This window comes from Tamandua tetradactyla, chromosome 22 (genome assembly GCF_023851605.1).
Source record: "Tamandua tetradactyla isolate mTamTet1 chromosome 22, mTamTet1.pri, whole genome shotgun sequence".
In the NCBI taxonomy this organism is placed as follows: Eukaryota; Metazoa; Chordata; class Mammalia; order Pilosa; family Myrmecophagidae; genus Tamandua; species Tamandua tetradactyla.
In genome coordinates, this window is record NC_135348.1 from 11,397,644 (window position 1) to 11,424,876 (window position 27,233).

Sequence of the window (27,233 nt, forward strand, 5' to 3'; positions counted from 1 at the left end):
AAGAAAGTATTTGCTACAATTTGGACCCTTAAAACAATGTTGAAGAGAGGTTGTAGTAGAAGACATCTGTTATGGGTTGAATTGTATTCCTGAAAAGTAGATATGTTGAAGTAGAGTCCCTAGTAAATGTGAATGTGGTCTCATTTGGGAATAGGGTCATTGCAAATGGAATTGGTTAAGTTAAAATGAGGTCAGATATGGAGTAGTTTGGGCCCTTAATCCTATATGACTTGTAAGAAAAGAAGAAGAGACACAGGAGACACAGAGGAGAACTCCATGTAACGACTGAGACAAAGATGGAAGCTCAGGAATTACTGGTAACTGCCAGAAGCCAGGAGTAAGGCATGGAGCAGACTTTCCTGTAGACTTGAGAGGGAGCATAATTTTTCCAACATCTTATTTTTAACTTCTACACTCCAGAACTGTGAGACAAGTTTCTATTATTTTAAGCTATCTCATTTGCGGTAGGCTTTAATGGCAACCTTGGTTTTGTTTCTGGTTTTAGTGGAAGTGCTTTTTATTAGTAAGATGCTTCTTGTTATTTATTCGTAGGCACCTGTGGCACATTGCAAAAATGTCTATAATTCTCCTTATGTCCATGATCTTTTGCCTTTGACTTTGAAGCTGATTCCACCAGGAAGTGGAGTATAGTCAATAACTCTGGACTGGCCTTGTGACTTGCTTTGACCCACAGAATGGTATGCTGCCTGATGGGCCACTCTGACATCTGTCATGTGAGCAACCTTGTACTTGCTTGTTGGAAGATAAGTGACCATATGGACCAGAGACAAGCCTTCTCAGCTCAGACCATCCTGGACCAAATAACCTGACAGCTGAGTGCTGTCAACTATATCTAAATGATATGTCAACTGATGCTGATGCATACATGAGCCCAACAAAAGCCAGAAGATGAGCCAGCTGAACTGTACCCAATTTGTAACACACAGAATAATAAAAGGTTATTGTGTTAAGTCACTTAGTTTTTTTGATGGCAAAATTACCCAGCTGATACAGTATGCTTTAATTTAAAAAAAATTTTAATATAAAAAACTAAGTAGAAAATAGTATAAAGTCCTATTAAAAGGCACTCAACTTCAAAAATGATCAACATTATGCCATTTCTGTTTCATCTATCCACCCAGCCCCAGCAATTTTTTTCATGAAATATTTTAAACAACATTTTAAAGCAAATGCCAGATAAATTCCAGACAAATTTCATTTTGCACATAAACACTTTGGTATTTATCTTAACCAACAAGGATTAAAAGCAAAAAAGCAAAAACATCATAATACCATTATCTACTTCAACGTAAATAATAATAATTTATTGATATTATCGCATAACCCACTTCATAATCAATTGTTCCTGATTGTCTCATAAAATGCCTTTTATAGTATTTGTGTAAATCAGAATGTTGTTAACCATAACTTCCTTAGAAATATACTTTCTGCTTTCTTTTGCATCTTCAGTGCTCAATAAATATTTTGAATGGAGTGAAATGAAATGCTCAACATTGTATGCTTTCATATTTTGTATCTGATGCCAATATAACCAGTTATTGCTTAACCAGCAGAGTATATAAAGTGATAGTACAATAAAATAAGTACAATAAAATAAAACACATTCAACAAAGATGTGTTGTTCAGAGCAAAGCATTGGGAGATAAAAATAATTGTATGACCTGCCCATCTTTCAGGAGATAACAGTGTCATTGAGGCTATTAATTACATTTTTCCTTTAAGTGCACCTCCCTGAGGAAACTTATCTGCCCACAGCCCTCTTACTAATGGGCCTCAAGTTAGAATCAGAGGAGAGGGAGGGTTCCTTTTTTTCCTCATTGTGGCTTCAGACCACTTCTTCTTTCTCTGTACAATTTTCCATTTTCTCATATCATCAGAATATATGGTCTACCATCCCTCGTTGATGCTTTCATCTGGGAAGATCCCATTGCATGCCCAGAAATTTCATATCCTTGTACCTTCTTCCTGACCTGCCTGAATTCTTGTCTCTTAATTTATAATTTTAATTCCTTAGACTTTCAGACCTAAAACTCTTCTCTTCTAAAGATGTCATTTTTCTACCTATTTCAACTAGCCTAACTTTGCCATTACTTATAAATAAAACCCCATTTACCTAACTCTTTGACCATTACCTCTTCTCCTTTTTGCCCATTCTCTTTAGTTTTCTGACCTCAACAATACTCCCAGCCTACTGAAATGTCCCATTCCATGGTCATGCCACATTCGCACCTACCTTTACCCCCATTCATGCCCTTTCCCAACTTTACTCAGCTTAAATTCCTGTCATTGCAGTCACTCGCATGCAACCACCTTCAACTTCTTTGCCCTTCACTTACTTGACAAATCATAACACTAATTAATCCATTTGTCCATGTATTCCACACTTGTGCCTGAGTGAAAGTGGTTGGATAAAAACGCAAAACCATGCTGCCCTTGAACCTCAAAAGAGCCATAACGCTCCCTGGGGGCAACCATGTTTCTTTTGCTCTTTCATTGTCCAATCATTCTCTTAGATAACTTTTTGCATCTTCTTTCTCCAAATTTCCAACAATTCCTCCTCCATTATCAATCTCAGTTGAGAACGATTTTCCTGTACCACCGAGAAAATTGAAGCTGCCACAAACTAATTTCTGCAGTCCTCTTTTCATAATACTCCCTTCTGTCAGCATTTATACCCATGAACTCTGCTTTAGTAAACTGTTTCTTTATCTAAAGCTACCTTCTCCACTCATGGGCTATCAAATGCTCCCAGGAAATATTCCCTGTGTTTCTTATTTCACCAGATTTTCTCTCTCTCCTGAGCTATTTTCCAATAGCACACAGTCAAATTGCTATTCTCCCACCTTAAAAAAAAAGTAAAACCTTCTTTCTACCCCACTTTCCACCAACCACCACTCAATTTTCTACCCCTCTTTATGCCCAAAGCATCAAAAGCGTTGTTTACATTCTGTGTCTCCAGTTTCTCCGTTCACAATTTTCCTTTTTTAATGAAAAAAATAAATAGTTTTAATAGTTTGAATCCATACAGGTAAAGTTCAAAAGCATTTAGTATTAATGTGAAAGAAAATAATCAGTATATCAATAACAATTCTGGAATTACCACCTTAATTATATTGCGATCTCTGTAAAGATTGAAAATTATATGGATTATTTTCTGTGATATTTCAATGACAATACCAGTTGGGTTGACAGGGGCTAATGCTCTCAGGCATTGAACAATAATGTTGCTTATTTTGTTTTTTATTTTGTCCATATACCATCCTCTCACTGGTCAAGTCTGTCAGCATCAATTAGAGGAGAAATCTATACTTTGGGGGAACACATTTACTAATGTGGCAGTAAAGATAAACAGTCCATTCCATAGATAACTGATTCTTATAATAACATTTAAATTCTTTCCATTTTAAACTGGTTTCTAATGTTGCACTGAGGATAAACAAACTTTTTTTTCTGGGATTAGTATTACAGAACCAATTGCTAGTGTCAGATTGTGTGCTTTTAATTCCAAATACTAAAAGGTCTGTTTGTGAGAACTTTTTATGAAATGGTTGACCTCATTTCAAGGTAAATGAGAAGTGAAATCGGCAGCCACATTCTGGAACCTTTTAGCCTTTTCCAATGAGTCCCAGTGAAGCCAAACACGAAAGTTTTGAAAAAAGTAAGTACTTTGTGGTGTCAACACTAGGGAACTGTTTGCACAGTTCCCTTTGGGGCATATCAGTCTGAGTGCTATTCTCATTCAATCTTCATAAAGCATTAGATTTAACATTAGTTTTAGAAAGGATGGCATTTCTAAATAGTCAAACTATAAACCATCTCATTTCCAGACATAATACCTATCTTAGTTTACTTCCCTTAATTCTAAATCTGGACCTACTGATTTCATGGAAAGATAAATTCCTAAAGAAGTATGTTCACATAAACAAAGAATTACCTGCTAGATATCGGGTCTCAAAATTATACATTCCATTGTCCTTATATTTATCAAACAAAGGATATGCCAGTAAAAGGAACACATTATTTTTACATTAAAAATATTTAATTAAGTTGCTTTGAATAAACTATAGTCCCTGTTCTTGGGTGGCCAGTTCATGATGGGAGAAGATGTATTTGAACGACACCATCTGGATTTTGTAAGTTTGCCTTTGCCTATATGAGTATGAAAGCAATGTACATGTGAAAGCTGATTGGAGTTTAAATTAAGTAACGTCAGTAAGAATGGAGAGAACAGAAGGGAATGATAACAGAATGTTTCTAAAGATAACCAGTTAACTTTAGAACTGATTGGGATATTGAGGAGAAAAGGGAGGGAATTCATGATGACAGCATCGTTTCTCATTTGGATGACTGGATAGATGGTGAAGACCTTAAAATAGTGAATAGCAGAGGAGAAACTGATTTGGAGGAAAAACAACAAGTTCATTTTGGACCTTTGCAATTGAGGTGCCTACAAATGCATATCAGTTCTGATGTCTTAAGAAAAGAGCTGAAAGTAAAAATTCTGGAATCATAGCAATATAGTTGATGGGTCAGGAGGGAATCTGATTGAGGAGACAATCCTGGTACATATAACTGTAAAGAATAAGGCAGAAGAAAATAGCCAGAAAAGAGACAAAATTAACACCTGGGAAGCTATAGGATATATTTCACTTTCAGTGCTTTTGGCAGGCTCTGTTCAGACAATCTTGCTGAACCCATCTGAATTGTCTTGCTCTTCCTCTCTGATTGCTTATGAAATTTTCCCGTTATGTCAAGTACAAGTATCCCTTCTCCCAACCTCAGAGTAATTTCACCCAGTAATTTATTACACACCTGAAAGCACTTTATTCAAATGTGCCTTTCTATTGGCATTTGACATTCTTACTTATTGCCTGAATCCAGGCTTAAAAAAAATTATAATCTCACTGTTCTCAGTTGAATTCTGTCCCCACAAAAGACATTTTCAAGTCTTCATCCCCAGTTCCATGAATGTGAATTTATGTGTAAATACAATCTTTGAAAACGTTATTTAAGATGAGGCCAATCTGGATTGGGGGCCTCTATTTCAATATGACTTCTTCCTTATATGCAGAGAAACTTTGGGCAGTCAGTAAGAGACAGACAAGAATAGAGATGGCCATGTGATGGAGGCAGAGATTGAGCAATGCCACAAGCCAAGGAAAACATACTTATTTTTCCGGACAAAGCCAGAACCCTAAAACCTGAAGGGTAGCATGGCCCTGTGGGAACCTTGATTTTAGATTTTTAGTCTCCCAAAATGTGAGACAATAAATTTCTGTTGTTTAGGTCTCTGGTACATCGTTACTGCAGCCCTGGCAAACTAAGACACTTACTGTCTCCTTTTATGCCTACTGTCCTTTACCTTTATAATTTCTTCACCTGATACTTGTCATGTTCTACTATATCACCTAATTTATACTTTACTGTTAGCATATTATGTGTTGCTCCCTCACAAGGGCAAAGATTTAAATCTATTGTATTCACTGATAAATCCTAAATCTCTACAGTAGTACTGAGTACATATTAGGTGCTCAGTAAACCTTTGTTAAATCAGTGCTTACATGTATGCTTCCTCAACAGCATTTCTAACAGTGGTTGTTTTCTCTCTCTTACCAGGGGAGCCTTGTTTCACATTGCTTCTTCCAGACCATTCTTCCTCCTTTCGATATAAAATTACCAGCATTGAATCACATGTGTTCAAACTATGGTCTCAATACACCTTCTTGTTATCATCATCTATGCTTCATAACCCCAGAATTTACAAACTGCCTCTAATCTGCCCTCCTTGGTTTTAGCCCCTGGCTCACTGTCAATTCCATTAATCCTGCTTTTGTCATCATAGAGATTTCAACATCTACATATATGATTTTTTTTTAAATAGAGAAGTTCTTGGTTTTCAGAACAACCATGCATAAAATGATGTGCGGATTCCCATAGATCACTCCATCACCAACACCACGCAATTTGTTAGAATTTATGATAGCACTTTTATATAATTATACTATTTTTTAACAGTAGTTGCTTTTGTTAAAATTGATGAAAGATTGCTAAAATTGTGCAATTATATATCATCCATAGTTTGCATTAGGTGCATTTTTCTCCATTTACCACCTTATTATTAACACCTGTCACACATTTGTTATAATTCATGAAAGGACATTCTTACACTTGTACTATTAGCTATAGTCCATTATTTATAATAGGATTCACTGTGTTATACATGTTTATTTTTATCATTTAATATTTATATTAGTATCATATATGACCTAAAGATTCCCTTTTTAACCACATTCATCTATATGATTCAGTGCTGCTAATTATACCCACGATATTGTGCTACCATCACCACCATCCATTTCCAAACCTCTACAATCCATCTAAGTAGAAACTCTGTACAAATTAAGCATCAACTTCCCATTTTCTAAACCCAGTATCTACCCTAGTAGCCTATAATCCAGGTTCTAATTCTATAAATTTGCTTTCCAAGAAACCTCTCGGTTCTTGGCCTCCAATTGTTTTATAATCATGTCCTCCCCTTACCTCAGTTAATAACATCCATGTCAAACTCTAAATCTTCTAATCACCATAGCCATTACCATTACTAATAACAAATAATGAACTATCTCAATTTCAAAATGCCGTATCTCTAGTGATCACTTCTATAATAGATAACTTCTGTTTGCTCACTCAGATCTACTCCCCATTCTTCTATAAACTGATCTGTACGTCCATATGGATTGCAACTAAAAGTTCCCTTCCCTTTTGTCTTCCTGATGGATTTGGCCAATTAGAGTCATTGTATGAAAGTGGAAGGCAGGAAGTGAGTGAGATGAGCTCTCTGTATTCCTAAAATCCTCCTTCCTGAAGAATGATAGGGTGGCTTGGACTCTTGTCAGGTGACTTGCCCCACAGAACTGTCTTCTCCAGGTTCCACCTTCCTCCTCTTGTCCATCCAGGTTTAGGGAAGTTAATCCATTGGCAATCCCAGGATATTACATGGCTATCTCCTGTGGCTCCCTAAATTCTAACCTGCATTTGTAAATACTCTTTCAATTAAAATGTCCTCGAATTACACAGATTGAAGATGCCATCTCTTTTCTGCCAGGTTCCTAACTGGTATAACCTCCTATTGCCTACTTTATTTTTTCTAGCACATACATTCTGCCTTACTATAACTTCAATCCATATAGAAAGTTATAACTTCTATAACCTTTCAGTGTCCCCCATTACTTTCATGTCCTCTATTTCCTCCTTATTTGGCTTAAATTTCATCAACCCTTAGAGACACTCTGTTGATTTCACCTTCAACTCCTTCATCCCAGTCTAGATGAGCGATGCTGGTTTGGCTAAAATACAACCCTGTTAGATTAACTTTCTCCCTATTCTGTGTCTGTACACATGCAGATGAATCTAGTAAAAGGGAAAAAAGCACACATACCTGATGACCTGCCTCACTTTGAGTTCGTGATCACTAACCACAAACAGATCCTTAATGTTGTCTGGCAGTCAGTCTATATCTTCCTCATTCATTCCTTCTCTTCTAGACAACCGTTTCATACTCTCCTGTCCTTCCCAAGCCACCAAAATCTCCTTCCAAATGCTCATTTTCAGTCAGTGACTTTATTTTCTCATGAAGAAATGTGCAGCTATTAGAAGAGATCAATCGCCATGTCCATCCTTCTACTTTAATGTGTGCCTACTTTTTCTAACTACTTTCCTGCTCCTTTAGAGGAATAATTTGGCTAAAACTGACACCTCCATTTATCTACAAGATCCCATTCCTTCATCTTTACTCCTCCCCTCTCTTTGATGTAATTATTTTCTTCTCTACTTTATCATTCCTTTAACTATACATACATAGGTTATATCTCTCATCTTAAAATAAGATTGGTTTCATTTTAAAGCCAATTCCCTTTCCAGCTACCTCTCCTTTTCTCTTCCACTTACAGCAAAATTCTTTGGTAAAGTTGCCAGTAGTTGCTCTCTCCAGTCCCTTGCTTCTCTCCCGGGAATCAAACCTGGGTTTTCAGCATGGCAGGTGAGAAATCCGCCACTGAGCCACCATAGCACCACCCCCTGCTGTCTCTTGAATTCCTCCCAATTAGGTTTTTCCTCTCAATCCGCAAGGCGTTATTATCAAGTTATCAATGATTTACATGTCAGAAAATCCACTAGTCACTCTCAGTCTTCCTTATAATTGATTCGACACAGCATGTGGCACAGTGTGTGTTTCTCCTCCTTGAAATGCGTTTTTCTTCATTTGGCTTCCATGATATTATACTATTTACTTGGCTGCCTACCTTTTTGGCTGCTCCTTCTTGCTCTGCTTTGCTGGTTCCTCTTCATCCCTCCAACCTGTATATGATTGAGCTCTCATAATTTAGTTCTTGTGCCAGTTTTCACTACCATGTACACTCACTCCCTTAGACATCTAGTCTTAGAGTTTAAAATACTATACATATGGTGATTACTCTATGTCGCCACCCTTGTCCTTTTTTCCTAAAGTTCATATTTATTTAACTAACAGCCTATTCAGCTTATACATTTGGATGTTTAATAAACATGTCAAACAACATATGCCCAAAATTCAGTTATATATAAGTCCCCCAACTGCCCTGTTCTGCTGTCTCCACCATTTCAATTAATTACAAGGCAATATTTCCAAGTACTCAGGTCAATACACTAGCAGTCACCTCTGACTTCTGCGACCCCATAACCCATATCTAATAGACAAATCCCATGGTTTCTACCAGAAAAACATGTCAATGATTTGACCATCTATAATCAATCACTTCTGCTGATCCCACTATGGTACAGGCTATATTTTACATTTTACTGAAATATTCAAAGTCCTATACTCTCTGCTTCTATCTAGGCAGTCCCTTCAATCTATTCTTATCCTTCAATCTATTCTTATCCTAACCGCTTTAATATATTCTTATCCCATAATAAATTAATCAGTTTCCTTGTTAATACATAAAATAAATAATGTCGCTCTTCTGCCCAAATCTACTAAATATGTCTCATCTCATTCCCAAAAATTAAAAGTCTTTATACAGAGCTACATGTCCAATGTGAATGAGTGCCCTCTGTCTTCCTTTCCTGACACTTTGCCTCCTATTCACCTGCCCTGCAGACCGTGCCTCCTTGGGGCAATGCTCCCATCTCAGGACATTTCCATTTGTTTCCCTCTGCTTCTAATGTTCTTCCTCTAGATATCCAAATAACTTACTCCTTCACTTCGTCTCAATAGTTCATCACAATTTTCTCATGAAAACTTTCATGGCTACCTTATTTCAAATATTAACCTTCCCTCATTTGCTATCACCCTCTTTTGCTTTATTTTGCCCATTTTATTTCTCACTATATAACAATATATAAATCAGAATGATATGAGCAATGTGCCCTTGTGGGAAGAAGAGAAAAATGAGAAAATGAAGTTACGCAAGGGTCAGGGAGTAAAGGATTTTGTATGCCTTGGTAAGTTATTTTGTTTAGACCCTGGAGGCAAGGAGGTACCATAAAAAGGACTTTAAACAAGAACGTGGCAAAACGTATGTTTCAGAAAAAAAAAAGATAGACAAAAACATGCAAGAGAGAATGGAAATTGTGGAGGAGGATAGAATGTAGACAAAATCAGGTGTAGGGAGTTCAGTTATATAGAAAATTTTGAGTGTCTGAGTAATATGTATCAGTGAAAGATAAGCTGTTAATCTCATCAGAGGATGAGAAATTCCACATGATAAAGAATATTTTAAAGGTTGCTTTATAAAACAACACAAGGAGAGTTCCCCTAAGACTATATACAAAGGCAATTTTAAAATACACAGAAAGTCTGAAGTTTAAACGTGTATATTACTAAAAAGGGAAATCTCACGTTTGCTTCTAATTCACAGCTATAAACATGTAGAGAAAACTGAGAACTTCACGTGGAATACTTGATCTTTATTCTCAAATATTGATTCAATTGAGCAGGTCAGGAACTCCAGAGAATGGAGGGAATTTCTAGTAGAAGATCTAGTACTACCAGAGTGGTATGAGATGAAGGCTCCTCTAAGAGTAAAGAAGTAAAGAAAACTAATATAAGTTCATAAAAGAATGCTGGATAGGGAATAAAAAGAAGGAGACTTAAGAAAGATAAACCATTGACCTTACAACAGAAATTTGCTACCATGGAATCTTGACAACAATACCAATGATGCTTTTGTTTTGTTTTGAAAAATGCAGGAGTAGTCCCTAAGATGGCCATTATTTCTGACACCAATTGAAGTTTAGGTTCCTGACGACCACCTTCAGATTCAACTAGAAAGACCTCACAGAACTCACTGAAAACCTGTTAACCTTCTGGTTGTTTTATTATAGTGAAAGGATACAGATCAAAATCAGCCAAAACTAAAGATACTTAGGGCAGTGTCCAGAACAGTTCAAGCCCGGAGCTCCCAGCAGCCCTCTCCCAATGGAGACAGTATTATCTTCTTCCAGTGATTATGTGTGACAATATACCTAGAGTATTGTCAACCAAGGAAGTTCCTCTGATCTTTGGTGTCCATAGATTTTATTTGGGTTTTGTCATATAAGACAGGTTGGTCACTCACATGGTTGACCTTAGTTTCCTTTCAATACACTCTGGAGATCAAGCTGATGCCACGTGGCCCAAAGCAACTTCACCCTAAATCAACTGTTAGCACAGACTATCTGCCATGGCCCAAGAATACCAGGAAAACCAAGACACTTTTATTAGACAAATATTCCAAGGGGTTAGAGATTATCCCCAGGAGCCCAGGGCAAAGACTACACTTCTCTTTGGGCCAAGTTGATTCTTTACTGCATACCCAATTACTTAGATATATATAGTTTCCATTTAGTCTTCAAACAATCTCCTTAATTAGGGTAAGTTTATCATGTGTTATTCATGAGAATCAAGTCTCAGAGTGGTTAAACAAGGTCTCAAAGCTAGTCAGTTGTAGAGCTGAGATTGAACCACGGGTGTTAGAACTCACTTCACAGAGTTTTGTCAGTGAAGAGATTTCCAAATCAAATAATTCACTCTAATCAAGCAAATCCAATAATGCACTGTAATCAAGCAAAGTTTTCCAAGATGAAATTAGAACAGCTGTTAGATAACATTTTGTTCTAAATGATTTTAAAAATGTACTATGTGAGTGCTCTTTTTTGTCATTATTCACATCCCGAAGTATTTGATTCATTATTTTGAAATTTTTATCTGCAAAGCTCTATTTTTAATGTTGTTTATAATTTATCATCTAGAATCCCTTCATTTAAAAATATCATTTTTGGATATTTACTGATGACCTTATTACATCCTTCAACTTTATTTTGACTTGCTTCAATCCCAAGCAAATAACAAACCTCTGCCTATCCATGGAAGCCTTTAATGTTATATTTTCATTTCATACTAATGAAAGAAGGAAAGGAAATTTTCATGGCAATCTCATTTCAAATGTCTGCAAACTCAGTTGACATATCACTTATATATAGTTGAGAAATGAATTGCCCTTTTCAAAAGTAATATGTTGTAACAAGGCAATATATTTAACTTAGAAAACATTCGTCAAAATACTAATCATTTTGATCTTATCATTTCACTTAAATGTGACCAAACAACTAAACCTCTGTCACTACTTAAAACCAAAGCTGTCCTCAGTTCTTACCAGTCAAGTCTAGCCAGCCAGGAAAACAGAAGCTACTTAAAGCCTTTCACATGTTATCTGTGGCTATTTGCATAATGGAAGAGCTGAGAGACCAAACAAGGGACAGTGAGGCAACCCAGAGATAAGCAGTGTTCAGACGCCTCTATCAACCCTGGAGGGTGAACAAGAGGTGATTGTGTTATCAGAGCCCTGACGCCTCCAAAAGGAGCACAGCCCACTGGCTCCTTTCTTTTCAGAATTCTGACCCCAGGAAATATAAACTACTAAAGGTGAGTCTTTCTGTAGTTAAACCACGAAGTTTGTGATAATTTGTTACAGCAACAATGGAAAACTAACACAGGATGGACTATAATGTATGATAAGAAAGTATGGTAAATTTAATTATGTACATGTTCTTAATCTTAATCTACATTTCTTTGGGTGTGAACCTTTTGTAAATAAGACCTTTAAGAAGATGTTAGTTTTAATGTATCACCAACTGAATCAGTGAGAGACTTAATCTGGATTTCTGGAGTTCTTGTAAGTAGAACCCAGCAAAGAAAGTGGTAGGAGGGACATCAGCATGTGACAGAAAAGCCAAAGAACCCAAACATTGCTGACAATCAGCCACAGAATGCTGCAGTCCCAGTGGACAAAGAATAGCTTTAATGATATCTTGATGTTGTACCTTTTCTAGCCTCAAAGTTCCAGTTATTTAAACCAACACATTGTGTGTTTTTTTGTGATAGCAGCTCTTGCAGACCAAGATAGATGGGTCTACAGATAAAGGCGAGTTTGGAGGTTTATGCACCATTTTACATATTGCATCCTTCTCTCCAATCCTGTTCCTTGTTCAGGAATTCCTTCCTCAGTAAATCCAATCTTTCAAGGTGGAAACCTTAGAATCATTTCCAACTCTTTCTTACCTTCTCACCACTCTGTCTGCCCTCCCCCATCTTTCCAAAACACATGGACATGTAACTCCTCAATGATTTCCCAACACTACCAGTTTAAAGATCTATAGCCATAAGGTGGTTCAAAAGCCCCTGTACAGGCTAACTTTTCCTGGCTCCCCAACCTCACTGGATACCATGTTCCACTTTATGCTCAATATTTTTACATTGGCCTTCTTTCTCTTCAAACAGACCAAGTCATCTTCTCTTACAAAATGTTTGCCATGTTCCTTTGTCTTGATCATGTCACACCCCTTTCTCATAGTTGACTCATTCTCCTGAGGAATTTTAAATTGCAGCCCAATAAATATTTTTCTGGGGCAATCTTCTATGACTCCTCCCCAAAAATAGTTCTAATCCACCTATAATGCAGATTTCCATGTTCCTTCTTTGTAGCACATATTATAGACAAAGCATTTATTTATGGCTGTCTGATTGACTCCCCCAAGTCTGAACACGTTAAGTATCATGTAGGAAGAGACAATATTTTTTTCTGCTTACTTCTGTATCTCCATTGCCCCCAACAGTGTCTGGCATACAGTAAGTGCTCAATGAATATATACCGAATGATGTAATGAATAGGAAGCTGATTTCTAATTTGATTTTGCCACACTTGGAGGTAGGATGCTGAATTGGTTACTTAAGATCTCTGAGCTTCAAAATAAAATAAATAACAACTACCTCCTACAATGCATTGAGAGCATCTAGTGCATTATTTGCATTGTCTGCTTAGTTTCCTAGGGTTTCCAGTTAAAAAAAAAAAATACCTTAAACTGGGTGGCTTAAAACAATAGCATTATTGTCTCACAGATCTGGAGGCTGGATGTCCAAAATCCATATGGGAGAATTTGTTCCATGCTTCTTTCCAGGTTCCTGGCATCCTCTCCTCTTTCTGTTTCTATTCATCTATGTCCAAATTTCATGTTCTTTTAAAGAAAACAGTCTTATTGGATTAAGGCACTACCCTGCATCAGTATGCCCTCATCTTAATTTGTCTAATTCCATCTGTAATGCCTCTGTTTCCAAATACATTCACATTCTGAGGTACTAGAAACTGGAACAGCAACATATCTTATTGACAGACCCAATTAAATACATAACAATAAGTGTAAATAACTTTCTGAGATGAGTTGGTACAAGACTGTACCAGATATTTCTAATGGCTTCTTTAAGATCTTAAAGAAAGATCTTAAAGAAGATCTAAAGAATCTTGAAGATCTTAAAGATCTTCAAGAATCAAAATATGTTTATTACATTTATTATTATTTAGACACAGTGGAAAGTTGTATCTTTGAGAGACAAGGAGAAGAATAGATATCTATAAGAGAAAGGAAAAGAAGTATCATAACATTTAGTAAGAATCAAGATGTAATAATTTTAGTAAGGTTGAAAGCTTCAGAAGAAAGGAATGTAAAATTAAATTATTTATGTTTTCTATACATCTTGGAATAAATTATTGATGGACAAAAGTGCAATATATCAAAATATAGTAATAATGAGGCTGTAATTCCCATAGCAATGCGACTTCTCTGAGCTGAATTCAGATGCCCTTCAGGTCACAGGACCATCAAATTCCGAAAGGTTTATTGAGAGGGAAGTGAAAGTTGCTATTTCCCCATATCAGAAGGACTATTACCAGAGGATTGTGATGAAAAGATTGATGCCATATCATGCCATTTGAGGCTGCACTAGAAAGAAGGTGTCGGAAGTGGATCAGAAATTATAAACCAATCTTACTCCCCTTTGAGAGCATAATAATATTTTTTAAAGGGAAATAAGTCAATAAACTATTATATAAGATGTCTGCCTATTTTTGCATCAAAGCACAAAAAAAAAAAAACAAAGCCAAAAATAACATTTTTAAAAAGAGAAGAAAATGCACAGACCTTTATTGTGGACAGTATCTCAAAGAGCTAATAATCACTAAAAATGTAAAAGTTTTAATTAGGGTTGAAAGGGATTTTTTTTTAATTTATTTTATATTATCAAACAAAAACAACATACAAACATGAACATTTTTAACATATAAACATTACGTGTATGGAAAATTCATTAAACTAAATTTAATAAAAGTTCATAGAAACTAATACACATGCAAATCTCTGAACTGGTTATTACAGAAGAGGCTATACAGAAAAAGGCATATCATTTCCCTTTAGCCAACCCACAGCCTAATAGGTGTCAACAAGAGTGGCAGTTTTTTACAAAATTAACATGAGTACTATTAGAGAAACATAAGAACATTGTGTGGATTCAAAGGCAGGATCACTGATATAACAGGCTGAACAATAGTCACCCAAAGATTTCAGGTTCAGTTGTCCTATTTCTGGAAACTGCATATATTACCTTATAAAGGAAAAGGAACTTCTGCAGATATGATTAAGGTAAGAATCTTGGCATGAGGACACTATCCTGGATTACCCAAGTGGGTTTTAAATCCAATCACAAGTGTCTTGAGAGGCAAAGAGACATTACACATGCATAAGAGGAGAAGGTAATGTGAAGTTGAGCAGGGAGAGATATAAAGATGCTGGCCTTGAGTATTGGGGTGTTGCCATCATGAGGTCAGAAATGCTGACCACCACCAGAAGCTGGAAGAAACAAGGGATAGATTCACCCCTAGAACTTCCAGAACGTGAAACACCTGCCAACACCTTGATTTTACCCAGTGAAATTGATTTCACTCTTCTGGCCTCTAGAACTGTAAGAGAATGAGTCTTGTCGTTTTACGCCTTAGAGTTTGGGGTAATTTGTTACAGGATGCACAGGTAATTAATACAACCGCTAAAAAAGCGAACAAGGGAAACTGAAAACTACACAGGAGAGGCCATATCATCTTGATCATTTTACTATATCTCCAAACTTTAAGCAGCCACATAGTTTCAAGTTATTTACTGGGGAATGTTCCTCTATTGACTAATGTCATACCTTAACTGTTAATGAAAGTCCTTTCTTCTTGAAGGACTTAATGCTCCATACTGTAGCCTCTAACATCACAAAAATCGATGAGATAATATTCAATTATAATTTACTTTTTATTCTCACTACATAATTTCCTAATCTGTGAGTTTGTGTCTTGTGCATAAAAGACAATTGTGGGTGACACATATAAACTAAGTATCAATGAATCTGCACAACAATAAGAAAACAAAGATAATAGCTTTACATTACACTTACATTTACAAGTAGTTTTCCCAAGGAAATGGTCTGATTTAATGCAGACAAATGTTAACAGAACTTTGCTATCTGACTCCAGATATTATGAAACTCAAATACATCCAGCTTGGGAAATACCAACATATTTTCTTAATTAAATGCATTCAATTTTACAAGCTTTTCTGAGAACAACTTAAGAAGGGTAGCTGAATATGTTTTTAAAACCTGCACTTCAGAGTCATCTCGCATTGTACCACCCAATAATCTGCAACCCTGACAAGTTGCATTACCTCTGAGTCTTTTCTACAGTGATAAAGTCAAAATACTGAGATTGTTTTGAGGATTAAATTCTATTGTAGGTAATTTACTGAGCTCAGTAATGGGCACAGAAATACCCAATAGCTGCTCAATTATTTTTCTCCACTGCAGTAATTTGAAAATGCTAGGCCTTTAAATAAATGCATACATATATATATATATATATATATATATATATATATATATATATGCACATGCATTATATACATATATACACCCATGTTCATAAATACACTTATAAACATATAAAACCATAGGCAATGACAATGCAAACATGAATAGACTCTCAAATATATCAGTAAGTACTCAATATTTAGTTTGGCACACAGCTAAGGATAAGAAACATCCCCACTCTACCCCCTATCCACAAAGGGAAGCCAAGAGAATGTATGTCAACATAATTAACAGTATGTGTCACCATCCATTAGCATCAACATACAATCCTGTGGCTATTGGCAAGAAACACAACATGCAAAGGTCAGCTAGTGGCAAAGACATGTCGCACTCTATTATTACTAAGAGAACAGAATAAACTCTCTCTCCAATAGTAAACCATTGCCCCAGTTTAAATTTAGCACCATGCTCCTTTCGATTATGAAGTGGTACACTCTAATGATTTTAAATCAGATAGAATGACTTTACAACATCAGCAGTAGGTTAAGCCAAAAAAGCCAAGGGAAAATTTTTCAAATAGATACATATTCCCTCTGGTACTTTGTTCTTTCGTGGGAGGAAAATGGACCTAAATAAAACCCATGGCATGCAGAAAAGTAAAAATGTTTTATCTCCACTTCAAGTTCAAGAACATAAGCTGTTTTTTGGAAGGCAAACCAATACATCCAGATGGAATTAACTGCCATCATTGGAAGAACTGTTTGGCAGATCGAATGTTAGATTTGTTTGACTTCTTAAAGAGTATAGTAAAATACATCGGTAATCTCTTTACGTTTTAAAGTTTCCTGGGCTAAAAGTCAACATTAAAGCTGAGTTGTACTTCTGCCTCTCAGGAGCTGAATTTGCATACTTCTTCATTTTGTAATACCATCTGAAGCAAATTATAAGCCAAAATCATTAGCCACATCCGTACAGGACATTGTAGCAGAGATCCCTCTTAATCATTACTCTCACCTATATTCCCGACTTTTTCATTTCTCTTAAAAGCCCTGCAAGCTCCAACTCTTGATTGAACCTGTCATCTGAATTGTCTGCTATTGCATCCCACCCAGCCTGTGATGCTGGAGAAAGTCCCACAGCAGTGGAAAGAGTCACACAGCAGTGGAGATCTGTGTCCCTGCAGTGTCATGGTTTCTAACCCCATCAAGGTCATCAGTACAACCCAGCAACATCTTTAATGTGTTAGCTGATGTGTTTTCCCATTACCCCCAGTGGATTTCACCAAATTTTGACTAATTCTGTCCAAGTCTCCTGCCCCATCACCTTCCCTCTTCCCTTATAACAAATTATTCCACTTTTTATAACACCCAAAAGAGAAATTATCAAAGGAGGGGCCCTCCCTTGAATGTCTTGTTTAGACTCCCAAAATAGTTTTCTTCAGCTTCAGTTTTTCTTACTTTCTTCACTCCCTGCAGACGAAGAAGCATCACTTCCTATCGAAATTTAATGTCCACCTTTTCCTTCCCATTTCATTAAAGACTCATTCCATTGTATGTCCCTCCATACCTTTAAAGTTTCTCTTAGCATTCTTCATATACTTATGATAAAGGGTTCTTTACTAAAGGGGGGGAAAAAAGCTGTCTCTTGATTCAACATCCCTCTCTGTTCATTGCTGATCATTAGCTGTTTGAAAGTATTATCTGAACTTCTGGTGTCCATTTTCATCCATTCATTGCTTAATCCATTGGAATTAAGCTTCTGTCAGCACCATTCCTGTCCAACTGCTCCTTGCAAAATCAACAATGTCTTCCTTAATGTTTGCACTAGAGAATTCTTTTCTGTCTTAACCTTAATTTATATGGCGTATTTTGAACCTTGAAATTCTCTTCTTTTTCAACTTCGGTGATTTCTCCATGCTATTCTGATTTTCCTACCATCTCTCCAGCCATTCCTTCTCAATTTTTTTTTTTCTCACATAGGTAGGCACCAGGAACCGAACCTGGGTCCTCTGGCATGGCAGGTGAGCATTCTTCCCTGCTGAGCTGCTGTGGCCCTCCTTCTCAATCTTTGATGCTATCTTTTTTTTCCTTCTGCCCTTCTTTAAACCAGGTTTTCCCATCACTAGTCTATGATGCATGTTTTTATTTCTTCACACAGCAGTGACAGTGCAAAGATACTCCTCAAAGCAAATGGGAACCTCCGCTGGTGTTCAATGGAAGGCTTAACTCCAAATGGTCCCTTTTCCCAATAAATAGCTAGCAGAAAATAAACTCGAGGCTCAGCCTCTCTCTTGGGACAAAGACTTCCTTGCTTTCTGACATTGTGTCCAAGGTTTTTACTTCTGGCGCCGATTCTTTGTGGGACAAAGAACAGCTACCATAGATGGTGCCACCCATAAGTGGTGTGCCATGCAAGGAAAAACAAAGAGTAAGTCTTCATCTACAGATGTAGCGTCAGGCGTGGAAGATCAGTACGTATAGTAGAGGAGAATCACAGCTGCAGTATAGAAGGGACAGCAGCACTCACTTGAGATAGCTGCCCACATACTTAGCTCAAGCGAGGAATTTCCTTTTCACATCCCCTTCTTAGCAAGGTGGGGAGGGGGGCTCCCAAGGAACAAACTACACATATTAAAGGACTTCAAAAGTTATTAAAAGCAGCAGAATGCTCAGTAAAGGAATGTCAGCTTCTATCATTGTTACAAATCATTCAAATTCTCTGCCCATGGTTCCCTGATAGGGGGACCTTAGATTTGGAACCCTGGGAAAAAGTAGACATAATTTTAAAAGAAAGATATGAGCAGGTTATTGAAAATCATAACATCGTCTCTTGTGGCATGGGGATGTGTAAAAACTGCTTTCTGTGCTCTACATACTCTGTCCCAGCCCAGGGTTGGCTCTGAGGACCAAAGTCAAAGCCATGCCCTGTTCCATCTCTGACTGAGGAAAATTCAACCCCCTTCACCTCACCCAGCTTTCCTAGAAAATCTTGAAGAGCCATGACCAGCCATGGGAAAATATCTAAATGAAGCCATGGCTTCAGGGGATGACCAAGCTTTCCGTATAATTATTCAACATGGGCAACTTCAGCATAAGTCCCTTCCCTATATGGTATTTAGAAAAATAAAAAGGAATGTTACTAACAATGGGCTCCAAAGCTCCCTTAATAGTTTCTAACTGTAGAAACTATTGCTCATCCTTATCAGATGTGCCCATGGAATTGGAAAACTCTTGTTAAAACAATTGTAACTCCTACTTAATATAGTATTCAGCAATTAGAATTTCAAAAAGCCTTTACCCAACAAGCCATTCAAAAATCTTAAAAAAAAAAAAAAAAATCTGAACAGACAAATTCCTACTGGTGCAAAAGTGCTCTCCTGGGTATTCCATTGCATGACCTTGGTAAGAAATTGTTGCAATGTGCACTTCAGCTGGAAGGACTGGCTATCCTCCCAGAAGGAGATGAACTTTAATGAGGGTTATCTAGGTCCCAGGAAGCTCCTCTTGGTTCCTAGCCAGTTCCCAGAAGACCACCCAGGATGATCAAGTAAACTAATTGGAATCTGGCCATTGTACAATTAGGACATCAGTGAAAAATAGTCTAAAAATGAAATTTAAATTTCAATAGCATCTTATAATTAAATTCTTTTTTAAAAAGTTACAAATGAAATGGGATGACTTATATTCAAGCTTTTTAAAAATTATATAGTGATCATAAAACTTTAAAGAAATACAATTTTTTAGAAAGCAAATATAATATCTATATGTGCCACCAATTCTTGTTAAAAAATTGGATGTAATGTTTCAAATATGCATTGACTAAAGCATTTTAAGTATTTAACATTAGTCTGACAAATTTAATTTTGACAGTAATGGTAGGTGGTGAAATGTTTGCCTGAAGACAAGTTTCCAAAATCATTTTGGTAACTTAAGTATGAGGAATATAAAGAATGTGTTTTTATTAAAAGGAAAAAGAGAGTAGTTTTGTCCTAAGTTAAAATGAATGGCTGTCACAGAATGAGGAAAGTATACAACAAATCATGAATAGATATAGTACATGGCCAATGGTTTGTGGAAAAGGAAATGGTGGTCAAAGTTAGACAAGATTTAATGAGTCTATTTACAAAATTTTTGAAAGCTTTAGTATCAAATAATATACTGATGCAAGACTACGATTTCATTTTCTCTCTGTTAAAATAACAAAGTTTCCTTGGACTATTACTCTATTTTAATAAAAAGTTATAAAAGTCTTTTCTAAATTATCAGTGTAGAAAGCAGAAAATCTGTTTTATAAAAATAACCTCTTGTACTTTATGGGAACTTTATCATGTCCTTGACTATAGAAGAAAAATAGTAATAAGTCATCTCACTGTTTAAAAAAGGCTAAGTCATAAAGATCCCCAACTTCCTATTCAATAATTTTTATTTCCCACTACTTCAATCCCTACAGGATTATTAGGGCAATTGCTCCCTCATTCGGGTTATTTAAAATAAATCTTTTTACTAAAGGTGCAAAGCTTAAAAATATTACAGTGTCAACGACCTGATAAGCAAATTGGACATATTTAATTATATATTTTGCCAATATCCCTAGACCTATGGGGAAGAAATTTATTAACTCAGTGGAATTTAACCATCCAGGTGACAGCATTTGTCTAGTGCTCATTATTCATGTTCCTCCTTTACCCTTAAAATGGCTAACAAGCAAGTTTGGGTGGGGCAGTGGCTGTTAAAAGAGGAGAAGCTAATTCAAGCTCAACTGCTTGTTAAAAAAACAATGAAAAACAAGGCATATAGAACCAACTACGAGCCCCTGGAATAGTCTTATTTTTGTACTTCCAAAGAAATCTGGAAAATGGAGATTATTGCATGATTTACAGCAAATCAATGCTATATTACAACCTATGGTTTTCTTCAATGGGGACTCCCTAATCCAGCAATGATACCAAGAGAATAGTCTTTAATCATTATATATTAAAAAGATTGCTTTTTCACTATTCCCATGCATCCCTCTGACAAAGAGTGATTTGCTTTCTTTGTTCCAGTACTAACTAACCATAAGCCTATAGAAAGATATCAATAGAAAGTATTGCCACAGGGAATATTAAAAAGTCCCATGATATGCCAATGTTTTATACATCGGGCTTTACAGCCTAGTCGAGATAAGTTTCCAAATTATCTTTATCATTATATGGATAATATCTTATTGGCATCACAAACTGAAGATGAATTATTTGTTTTTTTATAATTATGTTAAAGCTTCTCTAGCTACTGCAGGGCTACAAGTAGCTCCAGAAAAACCCAATTATCTCAGCCTTGGAAATATTTGGGTCACATCATGTCTAAATAGTATAGTGAGGCCTCAAACAACTATAATGCCTCTACTTCCTTTAAATTATTTCTACAACAATGGGTAAAACATACTATAGAAATCCCATATAACCCTACAGGACAAACATACTCTTAAAATCCTCATTTTAAAAAGGGGGGAGTGGGGAGTATGGATGACTCCCCTAAAAATACAGTATCTTTAGCATTATGGCCTTTAAAATTTTTTAAACTGTGATAAAGATGGACTCACAAGCAGCTGAAAAACATTTTCCTCTCTAAACAAGCACAAAAGTCCTCTATAAAAGCTTGAAAGGAGATGGAACCTAGTTAAGACCCCAGGAGCTGCTAACTTGGGGGTGAGAGTAGGCTTGTGTGTTTACTCCCACAGGTCCCCAGTGGCTGCCTGCAAAAAACGTTGGAACCCTATCATGAGTTGGAAAAATCAACCCTTCAACCCAATTCCTCAGATGAAGATATCACTGGAGGAGCTGAGAAACCATCAAAAATGCCCCTGTCGTAATAAGCTCAATGCATAGGCAGTAACTTGAGAAAGTTTAAAATTAATTAAATCAAAAGGCTAATGAAGTACTTCTCCATACTGGAGCTCCTTCTATGCCAGAAAGTAAATTTTTAGTTTTCCTGTCAGTGGTTGTTTCTAATTCAGTACAAGTATTGGATATTCTCTTCATTCTCACCTTGATTATTAAACTCCCATTTGGGCTAGCAGAATAACATGTCTATTGGATTTCCCTATTGCCTTAATCATTTCTGCTGTTGTGACAGCTGCAACTGCAGGTACTGCCATAGCAGCACTAGCTGAATCTGTTCAGACTGCTCATATAGTCAATCAAATTATGAACAATATCACTGATAAAATGATTATTCAAACCCAAATTAATAATGGGATATTAACTTGACTTGATGCTTTAGAAGCATCAATCTTATGGTTAAGTGAAAGACAGCAAGCTCTTTTAACAAGACGGGAGCTGCAATGTGATTGGGAACATAATAAAATATGTGTCACCCCATGGCCCTGGGATGAATCACTTCATTCTTGGGAACTAATAAATCCCACCTTAAAAGTGCTTTCACCTCTCATCTTCGAAGAGAAGTGCAAATGTTGCAATCTTGTCTAGACAAACAGTTATCCCAAATTCAGATACTTACTCAGCAAAAGGTTTTTGACACCTTAATTGATAACCTTAATTGGCTTAATCCTTCTAATTGGTTTCATGGATTAAATATTAGAATCTGGATATTATCTGCATTTGGTGTATTTATAGTTTTTCTATTTCTTTCAGCTCTCAGAATGATTTGTTTTATGATTTCTTGTCTTTGCCAGACTGAACAACTATTAGTTGTAGTCACAACTTCACCTTTGCTGCCATCAACATTGTGCTGGTTTGAAAGGATGTTTGGACCCTAGAAAAGTCATGTTTTAATCAAAATCCCATTTTGTAAAGGCAGAATAATTCCTATTCAATACTGTATGTTTGAAACTGTAATCAGATCATCTATCTGGTAATGTGATTTAATCAAGACTGGTTGTTAAACTGGATTAGGTAACAACATGTCTCCACCCAATTGGGTGAATCTTGATAAGTCTCTGGAGTCCTATAAAAGAGGAAACATTTTGGAGAATGAGGGAGATTCAGAGAGAGCAAAGCAGAATGACATAGCCACGAGAAGCAGAGTCCACCAGCCTGCAACCTTTGGAGATGAAGAAGGAAAATGTTTCCCCGGGGGCTTCATGAAACAGGAAATCAGGAGAAGAAGCTAGCAGATGATGTCATGTCTGCCATGTGCCCTTCCAGATGAGAGAGGAACCCTGACTGATTCATCATGTACCTTTCCAGATAGAAGAGAAACTGTGACTGTGTTCACCATATGCCTTCTCACTTGAGAGAGAAACCCTGAACTTCTTCGGCCTTGTTGAACCAAGGTATCTTTCCTTGGATGCCTTTGATTGGACTTTTCTATAGACTTGTAATTAGGGCATTTTCTTGGCCTTAGAACTGTAAACTAGCAACGTATTAAATTCCCCTTTTTAAAAGCCATTCTGATTCTGGTATATTGCATTCCGGCAGCTAACAAACTAGAACAAACATCCACATCAATGATAAATAATAAGGGGGGAGATGAAGGGAGGATATAGTTAAAGCATTAGTAAACTTGCTCTGTGTTTGCATGTCCTCAAGCAGCGGAAAACCACTGCACTTGTCTGTTTGCTTGTCTGTCGACTGGAGAGCTGTAAACAATTTGAGATGTTTGTCTGCTTTGATGTGTCATTTGCATATGTCTACTTTAATTTTCTAGAACGTATTCTCTAGCTCATGGGAAAATTCCTGCTTTGTTCTTAAAATTAAAGCTACCTCTGCAAGGCAATAGGAACCTCCCCTGGTGTTTAATGAATAGCTTAACTTCAAATGGCCCATTTACCCAATAAATAGCTACTAGAAAATAAACTCAAGGTTTTCACTCTCTCTTGGGACAGAGACTTCCTTGCTTTCTGACTTTGTGTCAAAGGACTTTTCTTCTTGCGCCAATTCTTCATGGGACAAGAATAACTACCATAGGTGGTGGTGTCCATGATCAACCACATCCAGTAAATCACCAGGTCTTAAAAATTTGCCTGCCTTAGACCTTGAATTTATGAATTTTCTATTTATCCCGAATGCTGCTCATCCCATTGTATATCATCTCTTCCTCCATCTATATGGCATACGTTTATATATACACACACATACATGCATGCACACATATATAGCCACCATTTATCACAGATTTGAAAATAGCTAAAGGAAGAAAGGAAGGAGAGAAGAAAGGTAATGGTTAGGGAGGGATGGATAGAGGGAGGAAAGAAAGAAGAAAGAAAGAAAAATTTAAAAAGAGAGAAAGAACCATTCTATATGCCAGTAATACCCTTCTAACTCTCTTCCTTAGTTCAGGGACTCATCACTGTAAATATAGATTATTGCAATAGTCTCCTAAATGACTCCTTGCCTCCAAAATTTACAACCTTTATTTCATCCTTTTCATTGCTGCTAAAAATATAATTCTCAAATACAAATCTGATTTTATTACAACCCAATTCAGAAACCACTCAGTCCATCCCCCGGGTAATTAGGGCTGCCCAAACTGCTTTTACAACTAGACCCCACTGTAGCAACCCAAGTATCATTAATGTAATATTTTAGATCAAGTCTTAAGCTGGCAGCAACCAAGCTGATGCAAGCTTTGACATCTTCATCATCTGCCATGCAAGATTGTTCAGGGAATCACCATCCCAGAGGTCAGAGGGAAGAGTATGGAGACACTCATAGCAGTGGCTCTTATCACTGCTCACCTTCCGTTCATTGGAAATCAGTCATTTAGGTACATCTTGTTCTGAGGGAGGCTGGAATATAGTTAAATGATAAACCAGGAAGAAAGAGCAGATTTTGGTTGAGAACAACTGCGGGTTTGAATCTGTTGTGTAGCCCAGAAAAGCCATGTTTAATCCTCATTCAGTGTTGCTGGGTGGGATCGTTTTTACTGTTTCCATGGAGCTGTGATCCACCCAGTTGTGGTTAGTAACTTGTGATTACTTTGTTTCCACAGCCATGTGTCCTCACCCATTCAAGGTGGGGTTGCTTACTGAAGCCCTTTAAGAAGGAACCATTTTAGAAAAAGCTCAGAGCTGATAGAGCCCACAAAGCCAGAGATGTTTGGAGATGCAGAAGGGAAACTCTCCCAGAGAAGCGTTACAAAATGAGGAGAGAAAGCTAGCAGACATTGCTATATGCCCTTCCAGCTGAGAGAGAAAAAACCCCGAATTTCATCAGCCCTTGCTTTGACGTTAAGGTATCTTTCTCTGGATGCTTTAATTTGGACATTTTCATGAACTTAGAACTGTAAACTTGCAACCTAATAAGTTCTCTTTTTAAAAGCCATTCCATTTCTTGTATATTGCATTCTGGCAGCTTATAAACTAAAATAATTATCAATGCTTGACACATATCCAAAATAAATCCAAACTCCTTTCCTTAAAACACTAAAATCTGGCTACTTTCTATGTTCCTCAGCTTCAGCACCTCCACATTGATCAATGCAACTGATAGTTCAACCATGACCAGTTTCCTTTCCTTAGACAACTCCAGTTCTCTCTAACACCTCTTGTTTCCTCCATCCAACTTTTCACATTCCCAGCGCAGTTCCTACCACTTCCCATGACAGCTGGCTAGATGTGGGTGGCTTTCCCTTGTGTTCTCACCATACCCTGTGCACAGTTCTGATTAAAATTATATGTAGACTTATCTATAAGAATATATATATGTATATAGACCTGTCTATTTCCCCCATTGACCATATTGAAGTCTGTTCATAGATGTGAGCATGTGGGAGGTTTCTTTTAATACATTTGAAATTATCCTCATGCCTTTTTAAAGTGATTCAATTAAACCCTATTTTTTTTAGACAACAGAGTTGACTATTAAAGACAAATTTGCTATCACTGAAGCCTTTAGATATTTGTACTTGTCAATTAGATGTCTACGAAATTACCCTTTCACAGTTTCCTTGAAAATGCAAGCAAATGAGGTCTAATTATTACAAGTTCTATAAAAATTAACAACTTAGATCTCATGGACTATGGACTGATAAAGCATATCACAGGCAGCATGGATGCACACGCAGTCACGCCACACATGCACACGATTATGAGTATTTTATATTTATGTCTGCATAAACAAGACAACTCACAAATTATTTTAAGCATCCACAATTTTATAGATCTCACGTCAGTGTACAAAGAAAACTTTAATTACAGTTCAAATGAAAGTCATTTAAAATAGTTTTCTCTCTGGATTCTACTTAAGTCAAAGAAAACAGATGAACTTTAAACACCTATCTTTGTTAATTTAAGAGAGAATAAGATTTAAATAGTACATAATATTATTTACTGACTTTAAGAAAACAAAACACTGCTATAATCATAATACTTTAAAATAATCATAGTGAAGTATTAGAGTCAGAAGGCCTGAATTAAAATTCCTGCTCTATCATTTACTAACTTTGTAATCTTTGGCAAATCAGTTAGTCTTCATAATTCTCAATAGTCCTATCTATTAAAGAAAGATTACCTCCTAGAGCTGTTAAGAGATCAAATTTTTGGAGAAACCTTAAAATAAATAAATATATAGTTAAATAAATAAAGTATTGCAAACAAGCAAATGACCCAACACACCCCCTCCTAGTTTACTGCTCATTAACATAATAGTCAAGATTTTGAGGTAGATTAATTTTGAAGCCTGAACCAAACTATACTTGAATTTGAGAAGGTCATTCTCCCAATTTACAAGCAAATAAGACTCTTTTCTCAATAAAATGATTATTCCAAGTATGTCTTCATATGAGTGTGTATGTGCAGATTTTCACATATGAAGGAACCTGTGGAGGGAGTGGTTTGCACATGGCAGGGAGGAGCGTTTTACTACTGATAAATGTCTATAGTTGCTACCATTTAGTTATAACAAAAATTGGACTGACTTTTATTTGGCTTTATTATTCTCTAATAACAATGTGTCCCTAAATTGCCTGTATCCAGGATACACTGATCTCACTCTTACCATCTTTCTCTGCACCACTGTATATATGTATTCTTATTTACCAATAAGCAGTGCTATCAAAAGACAGTTAAAGCACTTATTTTT

General features: G+C 36.5%; 1 pseudogene; it reads right to left on the reverse strand.

Annotated features, from left to right (window-relative positions):
* The window catches only part of LOC143665974 (protein ILRUN-like), an 86,410-nt pseudogene that overhangs the window by 40,405 nt on the left and 18,772 nt on the right, over window positions 1-27,233 (reverse strand).